At 47.1% G+C, this 17,977-nt stretch overlaps 1 non-coding gene across 1 annotated transcript; it reads right to left on the bottom strand.

The window, feature by feature from the left end:
- Positions 1 to 3,616: 3,616 nt before the first annotated feature.
- TRNAM-CAU (transfer RNA methionine (anticodon CAU)) lies at positions 3,617 to 3,689 on the bottom strand. Its single transcript has one exon. It is a non-coding gene; the product is annotated as a tRNA-Met (tRNA).
- Between the last annotated feature and the right edge of the window lie 14,288 nt (positions 3,690 to 17,977).

Below are 17,977 nucleotides of genomic sequence, written 5' to 3'. Positions count from 1 at the left end.
TAATGGTGACTATACCCAAAAGAACTCCCGACTCACCTGCTACAGAACAGAACTGCTCCATAGGGTTTTTTTGGTTATAATCTTTATGGAAGCTAAGTGCCCAGACCTTTCTTCCGTGGTACTGCTGGGTGGGTTCCAATAGCCAACTTTAGCTTAGCTGTTAGGCGCCAAGTCCATTTCTGCTCATAGCAACCCCATGTGACAGAGCTAGTAGTTGAGCACCACCCAGGGACCTAATGATGACTACAAGGACTAGATAAGGCTTCATTATTGATATGGGTACACTTATCAGAGATTCTAAATTTAATGTGTAACCTTTTATCAGTCTGGGACCAATCTGGAGAGAAACCACACAATAATTTGAATAGAGAAAGTTTAATATAAAGAGTTATTAAACTATAATAAGGGAGTAACTACAAAGCTGTAAAGAGATTGCTGAAGGATACCTAGGGCTAAGGAAGAGTACCCAAGGAAGGACAAACTTGGAAGTGAAGCCCCTCCCAAAGCTTAGGCTCAGACCATGTCAAGGAGGTGTGGTTGCAGACCACTGGATAGTGGCAAAGTTCTCCAGGTTGCCCAGACCAGAGCTGGTCCACAGTCCCCGGGCAGCAGGAGACAACTCTCTGGAGATAGGTCAGGTCTCAGGGACCCTGCCACACTATAAACCACCGAGATCTTGAACATCCTTTCCCCCACAGCACTACATCAATGATGATGTGCTGATCGAATCTGATAAGTAGGAAGTAGCAAATACTTCAGATGCTTAGAAATACGTGTTTGAACAAGAGGATGAAAGATAAACTCCACAAAAATTCAGAGTCCTTCCATTTCATTTGTTTCTGGGGGTTCAATGGTCTGGATGGAGTATGCAGAGATACCACCTTCGACAAAAGACACGTTGCTACACCTTGTACCACCTACCACTAAAGAAAGAGGCACACCCCTTGATGGGCCTTTTTGGATTTGGAGGCAACATACTCTACACCCGAGTGTGCTACTTTGACCCACTTAACTAAAGATTCCTAAGTCTGCCAGTTTTGAGTGGGGATCAGAACCAGAGAAGCCTCCTCAGAAAATCCAGGCTGCAAAGCAAGATGCTCTTCCGCTTAGGCCTGGTGAGCACTAACGGGAGAATCACAGCGCAGACGTTTACGCTTTGGGAGTAAATCCATGTCCTCATCAGGTAACTGTTCTCCTTTTAAGAAATAGCTCCAGGCTTGCTATTAGCCCTTTGTAGACACTGAACACTTATCCATGGAATGTCAAGTAGCTGTGTGACCTGAGCTTCCTCTCAGGAATTGGGAGTATCTGACACACCTAGCCAGCCATAACGCTGGGGACACACAGCACCAGTCTATTGTCAGTTGGAAATGGCATATGAGATTGGGCTTAAGTACGTCCTGAAGGCACAACGACTAAATTGCATGAGCTGATTGCTGCTATATCTCCTCTTCCCTCTGAGTGCACACCTGTGGCCTCTCTGAGGCCATGCACATGGCTGGTTGACTGAGGAGGAAAAACTGAGGCCTGGTGTACGTATGCTCCGCATGATGTGCCGGCACTAACCACATAAATGGGTGCCGTTATACCTAAAGTATGTGTCCCACTTGGCTAAGCCATGATTCCCAGTATTGTGTGGTTGGCCTTCATTTTGTGATCTGATGTAACTTTCCTTTGTGTTGTAAATCCTAATCTCTGCCTGTGGTTAATGAGACAAGATTAGGTTATGTTAAATGGGATTAGGGTGGGATAGGACACCCTTACTCAGGCCACAGCCCTCATCCGATATAAGGGGAGTTTCCCTGGTGAGCGGCCTGCATCACCTTTTCGCTTACAAGAGGCAAAAGGAGAGAGAGGCAAGTAAAGAGAAGGGACTTCATACCACCAGGAAAGAAGTGCCCAGAGCAGAGCGCTTCCTTTGGACCTCGGGTTCCTGCAGAGAGAGAGAGAAACCAGAACCCAGAGAGAAAAAGCATTCCCTAGAAGCTGGCCCCCTGAATTCAGACTTCTATCTTCCTATATATGAGAGAATAAATTTGTTTTTTTAAAGCCATCCACTTGTATTATTTCTGTTATAGCAGCCCTAGATAACTAAGACAGATGGCAACGGCCTTGCACTCCCACTCAGGGGTAGGTAGGTCTGCAGAACAGCAAAGAAAGGAAATCCTCCCCGTGGGCAGAACGTAGAGATGCATTTGCTTGACCAATCCGTCCTGAAGAAGAGATGGCCAGAAGTATGGAGCTATCCTTGTTCATAGGCGGTTACTGTTGGTTTGGCTGGGTGGTCATGAACTTGGAAAAAAACAGGATTGGAAATTTTGTGACAAGGAAATCTGGGGGAACGCTATGCAGATGAACCTCACAGAATGGGCATAGAGGGTGAAGATATTAGTGTTTCATCTGATTGCTCACCAAAGAGTACCCATTGCACAGCTGGCTGGCAATAATCAGATGCATAAATCATTCTGTGGATGTTAGTCTGCCCCTTTTCCCAATTACCTCAGTGCTTGCTCAATGGCCTCACATACAAAGTGGCCACAGTAACATGATGGAACAGTAGAGGTAGCCAGGTCTGCTGCTGAATGTCCAACCTGCCAACAGCAGAGACAACACTGAGCCTCTATTTGGCACCATTCTCTGGAGGGGAACCGCCAGCCCTCTGGTGGCAGGTTGAGTACACTGGACCCCTGGACGCCTTCCATCAAGGACAAAAAAAAAAAAAAAAAACCCGGAAACCAAACCCCTTGCCCTCGAGTTGATTCTCATAGTGACCCTACAGGACAAGGTAGGTCTGCCCCATAAGGCTTCCAAAGAGCGCTTGGGGTATTCAAACTGTTGACTTTTTGGCTAGCAGGCATAACTCTTAATCACTGTGCCAACAGGGTTTCTATCATGAAAACAGCAGAGATTTATCCCACTGGAACAGACCGGTATTCCAGACACGGGTCAGGCTTCTCCGTTCATAATACTTTTGCCAGTCCCACCGTCCATGGATTTACAGAATACCTTATTCACTCTGTATTTCAGCATTGCTTCTGATCTTGGGACTCACTCATCTCACAGTAAAATCTGTGCAGTAGGCTCCCGGCCATGGGATTAACTACTTCTCCCATAAGCTCCATCATGCAAAAGCAGTTGGCCTTTTCTTCAGTTCCCGGGTGCTCTACAATAAACGCCCCCTCCCCTATTTTATTTTTTATATTTTTAGCTAAAAAAAAAAACGAGATTCAATTGTTTAGGCATTGAATGAGCGCCTGCTGTGTGCCAGACCTGGTGAGCTGCTCTGAAGATGGAGCGGGGAACAAGGCAGGCTCACAGACATGGTGGGGGAGGCAAAGAAGAAGTGGACGGTGGGTAATTCCAAGGGCAGATCAGCCGCTGAACCAGTGCACCCCGGGCCAGAAGGCCCGGAGCCGAACGCGTAGCCCTTACAGACTTGAGAGATTTCATTCCAGTGGAGCTCCCCTACCCAGATCCTTCCGCGGAGACGGAAGACTCGGTGAATCCAAGGGAAATATACTCGGACACTGGGCCCCCCGCGTCCACAAACCTTAGTTAGACAAGCAGAGCAAAACCAGTATCTTAGCAGGCAGACAGGGAGCTAATAAAAGTATTGTGCCCCGTGTGAGGGTCGAACTCACGACCTTCAGATTATGAGACTGACGCGCTACCTACTGCGCTAACGAGGCACCTACAGGTTCTTTCCGCCTATAAAGTAATGAAGCTGTTGCGGCGGACAGAGCGCATGCTCAGGACACTGCAGTTGTATTTCCATCTCAGGAGGGATCCTCCCGCTAATTAAGCGGAGTTCCGGCCCGGTGTCCGCCCACCCCGTTGTCATCCTTCTCCTGCCGGTCCATTTGTCAATCAACAAACCCGGCCGCCTGTTTGCCCGCTGCTAACTCAACTGTTCTGGGTACGGGGGACGCGGAGGAGGTCCCGCTGTTGTTGTGAACCCTTATTTTTGTAAGCTTTGGTTTTAAAAAATAATTCATATATTTTATTTAATCTAATACATAAAACATTTCAACATATAATCAATATAAAAATATTAAATGAGATATTTTACTTTTTTTTTTTAATTCTTCAAATTGGACTAGTTAATTTCAAAATGTTCAGTAGCCACATACGGCTGGTGAAAAGCACAGGTGTTAATTCATTTGGCATTTTCCTTGATACTAAATTTTTTTTATTTTTTGTTTTTGCGTTGCATGCTTTTCACAAAGCATTTGCACACTTAGGATAGCGTGAGACATTTATGGGGCACCTACTATGTTCGGGTACTGTGCTGGGGCTGTGTTCACAGGGACGTACACACACACACACACACACACGAATTCCGCACGGTCGTCTGGAACTCGCCCAGTAAAGCCACTCTTCCTAGAGGCGTCCACAGCTCGAGACACACTCCTCCAGTCACAGCCTCTGCATGTGGGAGCCCCCTTCCCCTTCCTCTCTCCTCCCCGCAGCCCTGTACATCAGCTCCTTTAAACGCACTACTGTTTGACGACACTTGATGTCACGGTCGTAAACGGAAAACAGGTACTTTCCCCTAATCCGTGTAAAAATAAACCCGTAACTGATTAAAGTAAAAACCACCCTTCCAGAACAAACTGACAACAGCAATTCAAAAGGTTAGATAGGAAGCTTGGGGGCGGTGGGTTTGTGTTGATGGGAGAGGAACAACTGGGAAAAGGAGGGTCAGAATGGTTGCACAACTTGAAGAATGTAATCAATGTCTTTGAATTGTACATGTAGAAACTGTTGAATTGGTGTATGTTCTGCAAAATTTTCGTAATAAAATGTTAGGGAGGAGTTTTTTAACCTAGAATTTGGGAGACAAGCTGAGTGTTAAGGAGGCAAATGGCAGTGTGAGTGTAAGGTGGAGAACATGATATCTCAGCAGCAGGCACCTGCCTGGGTGGGGGACTCCTGGAGTGGGGTGGCAGAGGGCCAAGGACTGGGTGCTCCTGGGCAGGTGGAGGTCAGGGAGGAGCTGAAGGGGGAATGGGGACCAGGTTGCCAGGACCCCAAATTTTGCCCAAGACACTTATTCATCCACTCCCATGATCCCTGGTGGGACTCCCATGACCCCCAATCCTCAGGGAATCTCCTGCATTCCCCCCCAGCTAGAATCCAGTGGAGGAGCCCTGTTCCGGGTGAGATTGCTGAGACCCCAGGACAGAGACGCTGGTGCAGGAGGGTGGAGGCCCTGGCAGAGGGGCCGGTGGGGGGATCCAAACACATGAACCCTTGCAGGAATCTTTGCGGGGGCTCTGGACCCCTGCGGACTGCTGATTTGGGGTGTCACGGCAGTTTCACCCAGATCTCCTGGCAGGGAGGCGCTGATTGACACGAGGATTAAAGAAGTGTGATGGGGTATACCTCCCAACCGCCCTGTATACCACAACTACAAAGTGACCCACTCACCAGCCCAGCAATTCCACGAGTGAGAATCTACCCAACAGATAAACTCACTCACGGCCACGGTAGTCATCGAAGTTGTGTTTCAGTAACAGCAGTTTGGAAACAGCGCAAGTGTCCATCAGCAGCACTTGGCCACAGGAATGACGATGGTCCAGGCAGGCTGTACACAAGAACAATAGACGCTCTGTGTTCTGTTAAGAAATAAGTGAAGAAATCAAGGGCAGAGCTGTGTGTGCAGTGTGCCAGCCCCTCTGTAGAAGCAGGGGATATATTTATATTTGTGAGTAAATGTGCACTAAACCTCTGAAGGATACACAAAAAACTTAGATCAATGATGGACAGCAGAGGGTAGAAACTGCAAGGCTGGGGGCAGGGGTGGGATGGAGGCTTTAAAAAATAAAAAAATCCTAAAAAACAATTTTAGACTTACAGAAAATTGGGGAAGATGGTAGAGAGTTCCCATATACCAACACCCAATTTCCCCTATTACTAACAATTTATGTTAGTGTGGTACATTTGTTACGTTTAATGAACCAGGGTTGATACACTCCACCACCTATCAGTTCGTCCTATTGTGGTGGCTTGTGTGTTGCTGTGATGCTGAAAGCTATGTCACCGGTATTTCAAATACCAGCAGGGTCACCCATGGTGAACAGGTTTCAGCAAAGCTTCTGTACAAAGACTAGGAAGAAAGGCCTGGAGATTTACTTCAAAAATTAGCCAGTGAAAACAGTATGGGTCACCATAGAATACCGTCCAACTCAGCGCTGGAAGATGAGCATCCTAGGTTGGAAGGCACTCAAAATACACAGTGGCGGCAAAAGTGGCCTCGAGCATAGCAGCGATGGTAACACGGTGCAGGACTGCACAGTGTTTTACAGGGGGCAGCCAGGAACCACACCACCGCAACTATCAACAACATCGATACATAATTCACAGATGTCCTTAGTTTTACCTCATGTTCTTTTTCTGCACCAGAATCTCATCCGGGATGGCAGGACATTCAGTTCTCAGGCCTCCTTAGGCGCCTCTTGGGTCTGGCCGTTTCTCAGGCTTCCCTTGTTTTTGATGACCTTGACACTTTTGAGGAGGACTGGTCAGATATTTTGTAGGATGTCTTTCCATGTTGGGATTTGTCTGATATTTTTCCGGAATAAAGACTTTTCGCCGTATATTTTTGAGTAGTTTTGTTTTTTAATATCTGAGTTATGTGAATCTATTACCTGTTTGAAATTTTTAATAAATTAAAAGGCTTTTTAACTGCAGGGATTAGGAAAAAGGAGGAGGATAAAGGTGGGAGAAGGGAAGGGAGAGGAGGAGGAAGAGGAAGGGAGAAAGGGTAGAGGCGGAGGAGGAGGAGGGAGAAGAAAGAGAAAGGAGGAGGAGGAGGAGGAAGTAGGAGGAGGAGGGGGAGGAAGAAGGAGGAGGAGGAAGAAGAGGAGGAGGAGGAGGTACCCGCCAGGGGCGGCCCCGCAGTGGGCTCGGTCTCCACCCAGCGCCTTCCCTGCTCGCGATCCTGGCAGAGCTGAGCGGCCGCGAGGGGGCGCTCTGCAGCGGCGTCTCCGCTGCCATCCTGCGTCTCACGTCCGGAGCGCCCTTCCCACTGCCCCGGGCTCCAGTTTGTTCCCTCACGCCCGGATTTGGTTTGTTCGGGACTAGGGTGGCGGAATCCATCTAGTGCTGGTGTTTCCTACAGACCGAAGCCCATGCCGCAGCCCTGGGTTAGGGGCAGGTGGGTGCTGGTGGGGGCGGACAGGTGAGAGAGTGCCCACTCGGGTCAGATTCGGGACAATGGCTGTGCTACGACCGCATGCTGGGCCCCAGGCTGGGCCCCAGGCAAGGGGTTGCCACCCTCACCCAGACCTGTTTATGTGACGTAGAAAGAACATGGGGAGTGGGAGAGGGGTGCAAATATTCCACTAAATAAAATGACTCATTTTAAAAATATTTGTGCCACTTATTTTCAAAGACTTCTCTGAGCATTTCAGTATAATGAAACACACACCTGCTTCTTTACTGTTTAGACTCCGTGGACGGGCAGAATCTGGGCAGGTTCTAAGGCCTACATTGGAATCCACCCAGAGGCACCTCAGAAGAAAGGCCTGGCAATCTGCTTCTGAAAAAACCAGCATTTGGAAACTCTGTGGAGCACAGTTCTGCTTTGACACACATGGGGTCTCCATGAGTCAGTACGGACTCAATGGCAACTTATTATTTGAGATGCTGAGGATTTTCCTTCCCTGGATGCCCCAGAGTAGTAAGATCCTGCCCAGTGGGAGGTGTGACTGCCTTTCCTAACGTGGGGGAAGGGCAGGTGTGAAAGGAAGAAGGGAAAAGAGCGGTGGCTGACCCTCTACAGCAGCTCTCTCTCCAGCTGGTCTATTTCAGGAAAGTTCTGCCTAGGACATCGTCACATCTCCCTGGGGGACCATGTATCACAGTTAAAGGACTTGCAGTAGTCCACACTTCCTCTCCAGGAGGCATTTAATGGGGTTTAGATAGGCAGTAGAGCCTGCTGTAAGCCAGTGTTACAGAGTGGAAAGTGTGTGTGCGGGTGTGTGGGGGTGTGTGTGTACGCAGGACTGGCTGAGCAGGGTAACTTAATGCAAACATGTTGAGAGCTACTCCTCTCCCATGGCGCCGGATAGGCAGCGAGACCACCTGCAAGGACCCAGGCCCAGGGTGATGGAAACACACTCTGGGAGGCGGCTGCTAAGACCAAGAGAAGGGAGCCAAGTGGAGACAGTCTACAGGAATGCCAGGGTTCGGGTCTGGTTAGCTTCCAAGGATAGAGAAAGGAGCAAGGAACCAAGGATAGAGAAAGGAGCAAGGAGTCACTCCAAATTAGGACTAGCAATGCCCAGAGACGTCCTAGTGCCACCACCAGGGAAGGAAACAGGAAGAGGGGCTTGTTCCGGAGAACTCAAATTCTGGTTTTGCACATTTTCTACTACACAAATAATATGTGCTCATTATAAAATGGGGCCCTGGTGGAAAAGTGCTAAGAGCTCAGGCTGCCAACCAAACGGCCAGCAGCTCCAATCCGCCAGCAGCTCCAATCCACCAGCCGCTCCTCGGAAACCCTATGGGGCAGTTCTACTCTGTCCTATAGGGTCACTATGAGTCAGAATCGAATCGATGCACACAACAACATTATAAAATATATAAATATATCTGTATTAACAATAGCTGTATTGCTGCAATAGTGCTGCTTAACAAACCACCCTAAACTCAAAGGCTTACACAATAAGCATTTATTTTTCTTGCTCCATGGTCTGTGGGCCAGCTGGGCTCAGCTCCAGGCTGAGTTTGGGCTCAGGTCTGTTCTTCATGGCTCCACATTCTCCTTGGACCTGCCATTCCCTGGGGCATAATCTTCTCACAAAGGGTCCCAGCAGTCCAAAAGACCAAGCCGTGCCAAGCAAGCACCCTTAAGACTCTGCTCTGCATATATCCACCAATATTTCATTGACCAAAGCAAGTCACATGGCCAAGTTCAACATAAGTTGGAAGGGAAAACACTTGGCCCACTGTGGGAGAGGCTGCAAAGTCCCCAGGCAAGGGCAGGAAGTGAAGAATTGACCAATAATCCAATCTGCCATACATATGTGCATATAAACAACAAAAAAAAAAACCAAACCCACTGCTGTCAAGTTGATTACAACTGCCCCATAAGGTTTCCAAAGAACAGCTGGTGGATTGGAATTGCCAACCTTTTGGTTAGCAGCCAAGCTCTTAATCACTATGCCACCAGGACTCCATACATGTATATACATACAAGTAAATAAAGTCCCTCTCACTCGGAGTCCTATTCCCTCCCCAGAGGGAACTACTGGTATCAGTAGGGTGAGTAGCCCTTCCAACCACAAATATAAAAACACAGCTGGGTTTTAGGTACATAAATGGGATCATACTACGCTTATTATTCTGTGACTTTTTCCACTTAGCAATAAGCTTAGAACCCTTTCCCTGTCAATACGTGTCGTTCTTCACCATTCTTCATAACTGCAACGGAGTAACACGGTGTGCACTTCCAGACTGTATTTAACCATGCCCCTATTGATGCACAGGTCACGAGGTGGTACAAAAGGTTAACGTGTTTGGCTGCTAACCAAAAGGTTGGAGGTTCAAGTCCACCCAGAGGTGAAAGACTTGAAGAAAGAGTTGGTGATCTCCTTCTGAAAAATCGGCCCCTGAAAACCCTTTGGAGTACAGTTCTACTCGGACACGTGGGGACACCATGAGTCGGCGCTGGCTAGAAGGCAACTGGTTTTTCATTGATGGACATCTAGGCTGCTTCCAATTCTCCCCAGTTATTAACACATACTACAATGAACATTTTTGTGCATGTATTTGACAACAGCCATCTGAGGAGCTTGTGGGCAGCCAAAAAACATGCTCTAGTCCCAAATTCTGGCAGGTTTGCCGTTTCACCCCCAAGGGAGCACATGGGGAATTCTGAAGGTGAAGGCCAGAGCTCAGAGATCTGTTTGTGTGAGGGCTTTCCCACTGGTACAAGCCAGGGCTTCTCTTTTCACCCCTGACCTCTCCCTGGACGTCCATCCTGTCCACGATCACTCTCTCCGTCTGTCTTTGCAAGAATCACAACCAGTTTGAGGACCGCGTGAGAGGGCGGCATCTGACCTGGCCACATCCCACAGCCTGTCTTTTCTCAAACAGACAGTGTGGTCACTGCCTCAGCTGGTGGGAGGTCAGGGTGAGTTCATTCCAGAATTTACGTGTGTTGTGACTCCTGTCTCCTTTCTCGTTCTCTTTGCTAGAAAAAAGAAGAAAGCGTCAGGGGAGCCTAGAGGCTGGGAAAGGGGGAAGATTATCGGGAAAAGAAGGAGGCTGAGGAGAAGGGCCCTTTTGGGGGATTACATTCTCCTACGGCACTTTGAAGGAGCCCTGGTGGCACAATCGTTAAGCTCTTGGCTGCTAACCAAAAGGTTGGTAGTTCGAATCCACACAGCAGCTCCAAGGGAGAAATGACCTGGCAATCTGATCCCATAAAGACTACAGCCTAGGAAACCCTATGAGGCAGTTTTACTCTGTCCTATAGGGTTGCACGAGTCGGAATCGGCTCCCAGCACCCAACAACAACATGGCACTTTGGGAGGAGACCCCGGGTGATACAAATGGTTAATGTGCTTGGCTGCTGACCGAAAGATTGGAGGTTTGAGTCCACCCAGAGGTGCCTCGGAAGAAAGGCCTGGTGACCTACTTCAGAAAAATCAGCCACTGGAATCCCTGTAGAGCACAGTTCTCCGACACAAATAGGGTTGTCATGAGTCGGAGTTGACTCGATGGCAACTTTTTTTTTTTTTTTTACCTTGGGACACTGCCAAGCTTTCCGAGGCTCAGCCCCTTTCCTAACCAAAGAGACAGGCAGTGTGGCAGTGTCTGTTGCAGGGCCCAAATATTTCATCTGTGGCTGTGAAGCCAGGGCTGAGGGAGCAGCCAGCTGGGTTGTATGAGGGGGATTTTCTTCAGAGCCCCATTTGAGCTGCACTGGGTGCAGGAAACAACCACCATTTGTCACCTGTCTAGGGCGGTGAAATGCTCTGATTTTTGACTCAGCAGACAGTGCTGGTGTGTGTCAGGCTGTAGCTGGAAGCATCCGAGAGCCATTCCTCTGTCCCATGAGCAAGGAGAAGGACGAAGCCCTTACCCCTGGGATGCCAGATGTTCCCTCAGGGCTTCCACTTCCTTTCCACACCGTGACCACAGGGAGCAGCCGCAACTGCTAAACTGACCATGTCTGCGTTCTGCTTAACAGCCTTCATGGCTCCCAGTGCCCTTGAGGTAAAGGCCAAAGTCCTCGTGTGGCTCCTAAGGTCCTGTGGATCTAGACACTGCCGGCCTCTAGAGCACATCCCTTTCCACCCCCAGCACCGCCACAACCCCCACACACCTCCCAACACCCTATTCCATCCCTCCCAATCCCCCAGCTAATACCTAGTGTCCTGCTGGTCTCCACCTACGTCCATGACCTCAGAGAGGCCTCCTGACCCCTAGGCTAGGTCAAGCCTTCCTGCTGTAAGCTCCCATGCCCCCTGTACTCACATGACTTCAACACTTGTCACAGTGCAATGTCAAGACTTCTAAGTGTCTGTCTTTCCCACTGGGTTGGCGGGGCCATGTTGTATCTGTGTGCCAAGCCCACAGTGGGCCTCGAGTATTTGATGAAGGAAAGAAAACTTTTCTCACACGAGACTCCAATTGCTGTCTTTCCTTGAGGGCAGGAACTGTAGTTTATCCATCTCCATATTCCCAAGATTTAGTCTGACCAAAGACGTATTTTCTAGTTCCAAAGTATGCAACCTCTGACTTCTGTAACTGTTGTCGTTTGGTACCATAGAGTCAGCCCCTACTCACGGTGACCCCATGCAAAATGGAACAAACCACTTCCCGGCCCTGCGACATCCCTGTACCTGAGGTGCATTGGCCAGGAATCGAACCCAGGTCTCCAGCATAGAAAATGAGAATTCTACCACTGAGCCATCAACACTCCCTTTCTGTAACTGAGTGAATTTTACGTGGGTGGCAAGGAATGCGCTCTAAAGCCATCGCCCACCCTCCACATGCTGGGTGGGGAGGCAGGCTAGGTTTCCTAGCCCGGGAGAGGAAAGGGTTACAGTGCTTCCCTGTCAGGACCCTCCCACTCCACCCCTTTGACAGGTTAGACAGGTGGTGGGTGTGGTCCCAGCAGGCCTCGCTCCCCCTAGCTCCCCACCCCACCCCCCCACCCCACCCCACCAACTCAGGATCTGGGTCTGCCCCTTCCAGTTTCAAACCTGGAACAAGACAGTTTTGTCAGCAGTTCCAACAGGTATAACGGCAATGGCAGGGGTCACAGTGCAGGTCCTGTCGCCCCTGGGTTTGTTGGGCCTCATCTTTCACAGAGCTAGTGGGTGTCATGGTTCTTACCCAGACCAGCGTCACATACAGGGGCTGGGCTGCCCAAGTGCCAGTCCCTTCAAATCATATCGCTAAGATCTCCTCCTGAGCTTATATTTTAAACATAGCATTTGCACAACTGCATTATGGCAAAGTTCCATTACCTGGCTCACAATTTAAGGCTTAGCGGCTTCAACTAATTTAGGAGACAATCTGATGGCCAAAGGGAGAAAGCCTGATTTCAAAGGGCCGAGGAAGGGGAAGATACAGCTACCCATAGTTCTTTATACTCATGGGTAAGTCAAAGGTAGCGAGTGTTGGTAGAATGTGTGTGTACCCAGAAATGAAACAATAACAGCTGAATTAGGGGGGCACTGAGTTTTGTTAAGAGAGATAGAAAAGTTTGGAAATGGACAGTGGTGATGGTTGTCTGACGCGATGAACGTAATTAACGTCACTGAATTGTACATGTGAAAAATGCTGAAATGGCAAATGTGTTGTTATATATACATTTACCACAATTTCATTAAAAAAAAAAGTTGTGTTAATTTTGTATAGTGTTTCTACTGTTCTGATAAGAAGGAAATATATACGCCCATACAAATGGAATATGAATTGCGTAATTTCACTGATTCTGCATACAAGTTAAATGCTCTCATATTTACCTTTAAAATAACATTGCACAATATAAGGATGAATGGCAGAATTCATGCTAGTAATTTTAAATTTCAATTTTCTTTATTTAAAGTGACATTAAATAGGAAAAAAAAAAAACACCATGACAAATTGAGAGAAAGACCACGGAACAAAGGAAAAAGCTATATATCTTTGTATCTTTAATGGCACTTTTTATACTTTGTTTTAACAAGGAATCCTGCATTTTCATTTTGCACTGGGCCCTGCAAATTATGTAGCTGGCTCTCTTGTCACCAGCAGCGAATATTATCATTTTTTAAAGGTGTATGTACTGGCAAAGAAACATTGCTGGTGGGAATGAAAAATGGTACAGGCACTTTGGAAAACAGTTTGGCAATTTCTTATAAAGCTAAATATATATTTACCTTAAAAAAAATATATATATATAGTTGCTGTCAAGTCAATTCCAATTCAAGCCGCCACATGTGTGTCAGAGTAGAACTACGCTCCACAAGGTTTCAGTAGCTGTGCTCCTTTAAGGGCTGGTCACTAGGTCTTTTTTCTGAAGCACCTATTGGTGAATTCAAACCACCAACCTTTTGGTTAGCACCCAAGCTCTTAACCATCTGCATCACCCAGGTATTCCTTACACCTATCATCAGACCCAGCAGTCTCACTCCTACTTACCTGAGTATTATGGATAGAATTGTGTCCCCCAGAAAGGTGTGTCAACTTGGCTAGGCTATGATTCCCCGTACTGGGTGATTGTCCACTATTTATCATCTGATGTGATTTTCCCACGTGTTATAAATCCTACCTCTATGATATTAATAAGGTGGGATAGGCGACAGTTATGTTAATGAGGTGGCAGGACTCAATCTACAAGATTGGGTTGTATCTCGAGTCCATCTCTTTCGAGATATAAAATAGAGAAGCGAGCAGAGAGACAGGGGGACCTCCTATGACCAAGAAAGCAGAGGTGGGAGCAGAGCGCATCCTTTGGACCTGGGGTCCCTGTGCTGAGAAGCTTCTAGACCAGGAGAAGATTGATGACAAGCATCTTCCCAGGACCAAAAGAAAGAGAAAGCCTTCCCCTGGAGCTGGAACCCTGAATTCGGACTGCTAGCCTCCTAGACTATGAGAGAATAAATTTCTGTTTTTTAAAGCCATCCATTTGTGATATTTCTGTTATAGCAACACTAGATAACTAAGACACTAAGTGAAATGAAAACTTGTGTTCACACAAAAACCTGTATATGAATATTTATGGTGGTTTTTTTATTCATACACACTCCAAACTAGCAGCAACCCAAAAGGCCTTCAACCGGAGAAGGGGTAAACAAACTTTGGTACACCCATGCAATGAAATATACTCGGCAATAAAAAGTGACTAACTGCCAGCACACACCACGACATGGATGAATCTCAACCACATTCTGTTCAGTGAAAGAAGCCAGACTCCAAAGTCTCACACTGTATGATTCTATTTAAATGGACTGTCTATTCTGGACTAGGCAAAACTTCAGGAGCGGATAACCCATTGGTGGCTACCAAGGGCCAGGGGTGGGGGAATCATTTGACTACAGAAGACACAGGAAAATTTTTGCAGTGACGGAGAAGTTCTGTTTTGATTATGGTAGTGGCTATACAACTGCATGCATTTCTCAAAACTCATGGAGCTATACACCAACAAGGGTAAATTTTACTGCGTATAAATTATTATAGCTCAATTTTTTAAAGTTGATGCAAATTTACCAACAAAAAAAGGGGAGCTTCCTCGGCTTTAACATATGTCAGGAATCCTGAGCAATGGAGCAGAGAGCTTGGAGTTTTGCAGCTAAGGGGCCCTGGGAATTAAGTGGTGGTCTAAAAAAAAAAAAAAAAAATTTTTTTTTTTCTGTGTACTGAGGATGAAATCAGGGAGGACTGCCCGGGAGAGGCAGCCTGTGACCATGGGAGTGAGCAGCCCAGCCCCAAGCATAGGGCTGAAAAAGGTTGGCCTCCACCTGAGACCCTGGCTTCCTGCTCCCAAGTGTAAGGACCTGGGAATGCAGTTAGTTAGGGTCCCTGGCTGGACACCGAGGCCTGTTCCCATTCCCACCCCGTCCCTCCCCTGCCAGCAAAAGCAGCAGCTGCAAGAGCTCCTTGGCCTGCCTCTGCGGTGCTGATTTCATGCAAAATGGATTGATTGGTGTTGACAGGGAGCTATTTACCCGTCTAATTAATTATGCCAACTAATTTTCAACATAATTGCACTTCTCGGGTCACTGGGTAATGACTGTGCAATTTCCATGCTGCTTGGGGCCTTGATGGGAAATGGGGGGGCGGGGGTGGAGGGGCGAGGGCGGGGGCTACTGCTCTTTAAGGTTAAGCAAACATCCTGCTTCTCCAGGTTCCGGGGCCCACAGCCCAGGCTCCCAGTCCCTGGCTGCCCAGAGACAAGTCAGAATCTGGAATTCTGTGTGTATACATTCTGTCTCTGTAAACTGGCCTCTCTCTGCCTCAGGGAGCTCGTAGCCATTTTCATCTAACACGCATAGGTTGAGAGCATAGACGTGCCACTTGCTAACTGTGTGAGGCACCAGGGAGTGTCAAGATGCTAAATCATGCACTGATTGTCCCTCACCTCCCAAATTGCTCACAGTCTAAAGGAGTAGATTCTCGCTTAAACCATCAATAAAAGAACCTGGCACTGGTTAGGAGCCAGGGCTTTAAGAGACAAGCCCAAGCTGGGCTCTGCAGCTGGGCCTGTAAGGAATTTACTTAACTTCCCTGTGCCTTGGCAAAAGCACCACAGGGCTATGGTAGGCTGCGGTGTCTATGTAACGAGCGTCCACTTGCCTCCATCCCCCGGGATGACCCCACCTAGTTGTCTTGTAGAATGCCTCCTGTTCTGGATTTGATTGTTTTTCTCATGGGGTCACTTAAAAAGCATTTAAAACAAAAAATAATCAAAAGCTTATTGAACCGTTGCAAACACAGCACAAAGAACTTTCTTCTGAACCATGGAGGATATACTGTGAACCCACTGGCATCACCCTTGAACATTTTTAGTGTGTGTTCCTACAAGCAAGGACAAACCGAAATGCAACCACCAAAATCGGGAAATTAGCAGTGATAAATGACCACCATTTAATCTTCAGACCCCGTGCAAGTTTCGCCAACTGTCCCAATATGTTGTCGTTTGAGTGCGGGGGGTAAATAAATACTACTGGCTGTGTCCTCCCCCACAAGGCACCCTCACAAGCGCCGCCATGTCAATCCTCTTCAAAAACTAGCTTAGGGGGCCTATGATAATATGGGTGGGGAGCGTCGCCCGCAAACAAACGCAGAAGGTGTGCGTTATTTACCTAAAATACGGTATGTAACAAAATATTTGATTCCACAGTCTTCACGTGTACACCTCAGCAGCCCCCAATATGTCTTTTATAACAAAAGAATCCAGTTCAGAGTCACGTGTTGTGTTTATTTATCAGTTCTCTTCAGTCAGTTGCCTGCGGTCTGGACAGTTCCAAAGACGTTCCTCAATTTTCATGACCTTAGTACTTTTGAGATTATAGGGCAGTTACTTTGTAGAAAGGAGCCCTAGTGATGCAGTGATTAAGCACTCAGCTACTAACTGAAGGATGGGCCGTTGGAACCCAGCAGCTGCTCTGCGGGAGAAAGATGGGGCCGTCTGCTTCTGTAGAGATTACAGCCTTGGAAACCCTATGGGACAGCTCTACCAGGTCCTGTAGGGTCACTATGAGTCACAATTGGCTCACTGGCAGTGGGTTTTTGGTTTTATCTTCTAGAATGTCTGATGCTTCCCGGTAATTAGGTTCAGGTTATGTGTTTTTTAGCAGAAATATCATAGAAATGATCTGTCTGTGGTCTTATTGCTCCTATCAGGTGGCTCAAGACTTCACTTTGTCCCATTACTGATGATTAAGGTGGCCTTCTCCGTTGTGACGTTTCTTGTTTCCTGCTTTGTAATTATTACTTCGTGGAGACTTTCTCCAAAACTATGTAAATATCCTGTTCCTCCTCGAACTTTCAATATATTCATTTATTTATATCCGCATGAACTCATGGTTTCTCATTTTATTTAATGCCTTATAATCCTTTACTGTCATCATTTTGATGCTCAGTTTATTCCAAGCTTGGTCAGTGGAAACCCTGTCAAGCTGGCTTCTGTGTCTGTTTGACATGTCCTAATATTCTGTGAGCACTTTCTTGCTTTCTGGCTACAAGTGTTCCAGGGTCATCCTGTACTTTTCCTGCCCCAGACCTGAAGGCGCCATTTCTCCAAGGAGCCCCGCGTGTGCACCCGGCTGTTGGGACGTTGCTGTTAGTGGACAGAACTAGAGAATGGATATGGATATAGGTATAGACATAGATACACATAGAGTCTCTGACTTACAACAGGGCTCTGTTCTGACCACTCCGTCTTAAGTCAGCTCTGAGTAAGTCAGATACCTCATTTTTTAAATTAGTTTTCATTATTATTGCCTTTTATTATCAGTATCTTTATAAATCCAATCTTTATCTTTCTTTGGGGGTTGGAAACATTATAAATAAACTTAAAGATATATTTTTGATACATACATAAAAAATACACAAATCATAAAACTTGGATCTGACAATGAAGCAGAGTTAGATGACTTTGGTGTTTTGTCAGTTTCGGTAATAAGTCCACCTGCGGAAGGTTCTGGATCACCTGGATTGTCCCTGGGACTGGGGATGGTGTTTCTAATAAAAAAAATGAATGAGAGTTCTCTGTGTGGTCTTTTTCTTGTTTTCTTCATATAGTTCTCGGTAACATCTGTTTCCCAAATCTGACTATTGACTTTAGCAAAGCAATCAGCATTTGGATCCACGTTTTCAAGCAACCGACGCCCCTGGTTTAGTTTAGAAAACTAAATCTATATGGCACTGTTTTGAACAGTAAATCATAAAATTGGACATCTGTGCGTGAACATGGGTGGTAGACGCAGTTCATCATATCTCAAATACATTACAAGTCAGGGACTAC

Source organism: Elephas maximus, chromosome 15 (assembly GCF_024166365.1).
Source record: "Elephas maximus indicus isolate mEleMax1 chromosome 15, mEleMax1 primary haplotype, whole genome shotgun sequence".
NCBI classification, from domain to species: domain Eukaryota; kingdom Metazoa; phylum Chordata; class Mammalia; order Proboscidea; family Elephantidae; genus Elephas; species Elephas maximus.
Note: the sequence above shows the minus strand (reverse complement) of the source record. Positions and strands in the feature narration are given on the sequence as shown.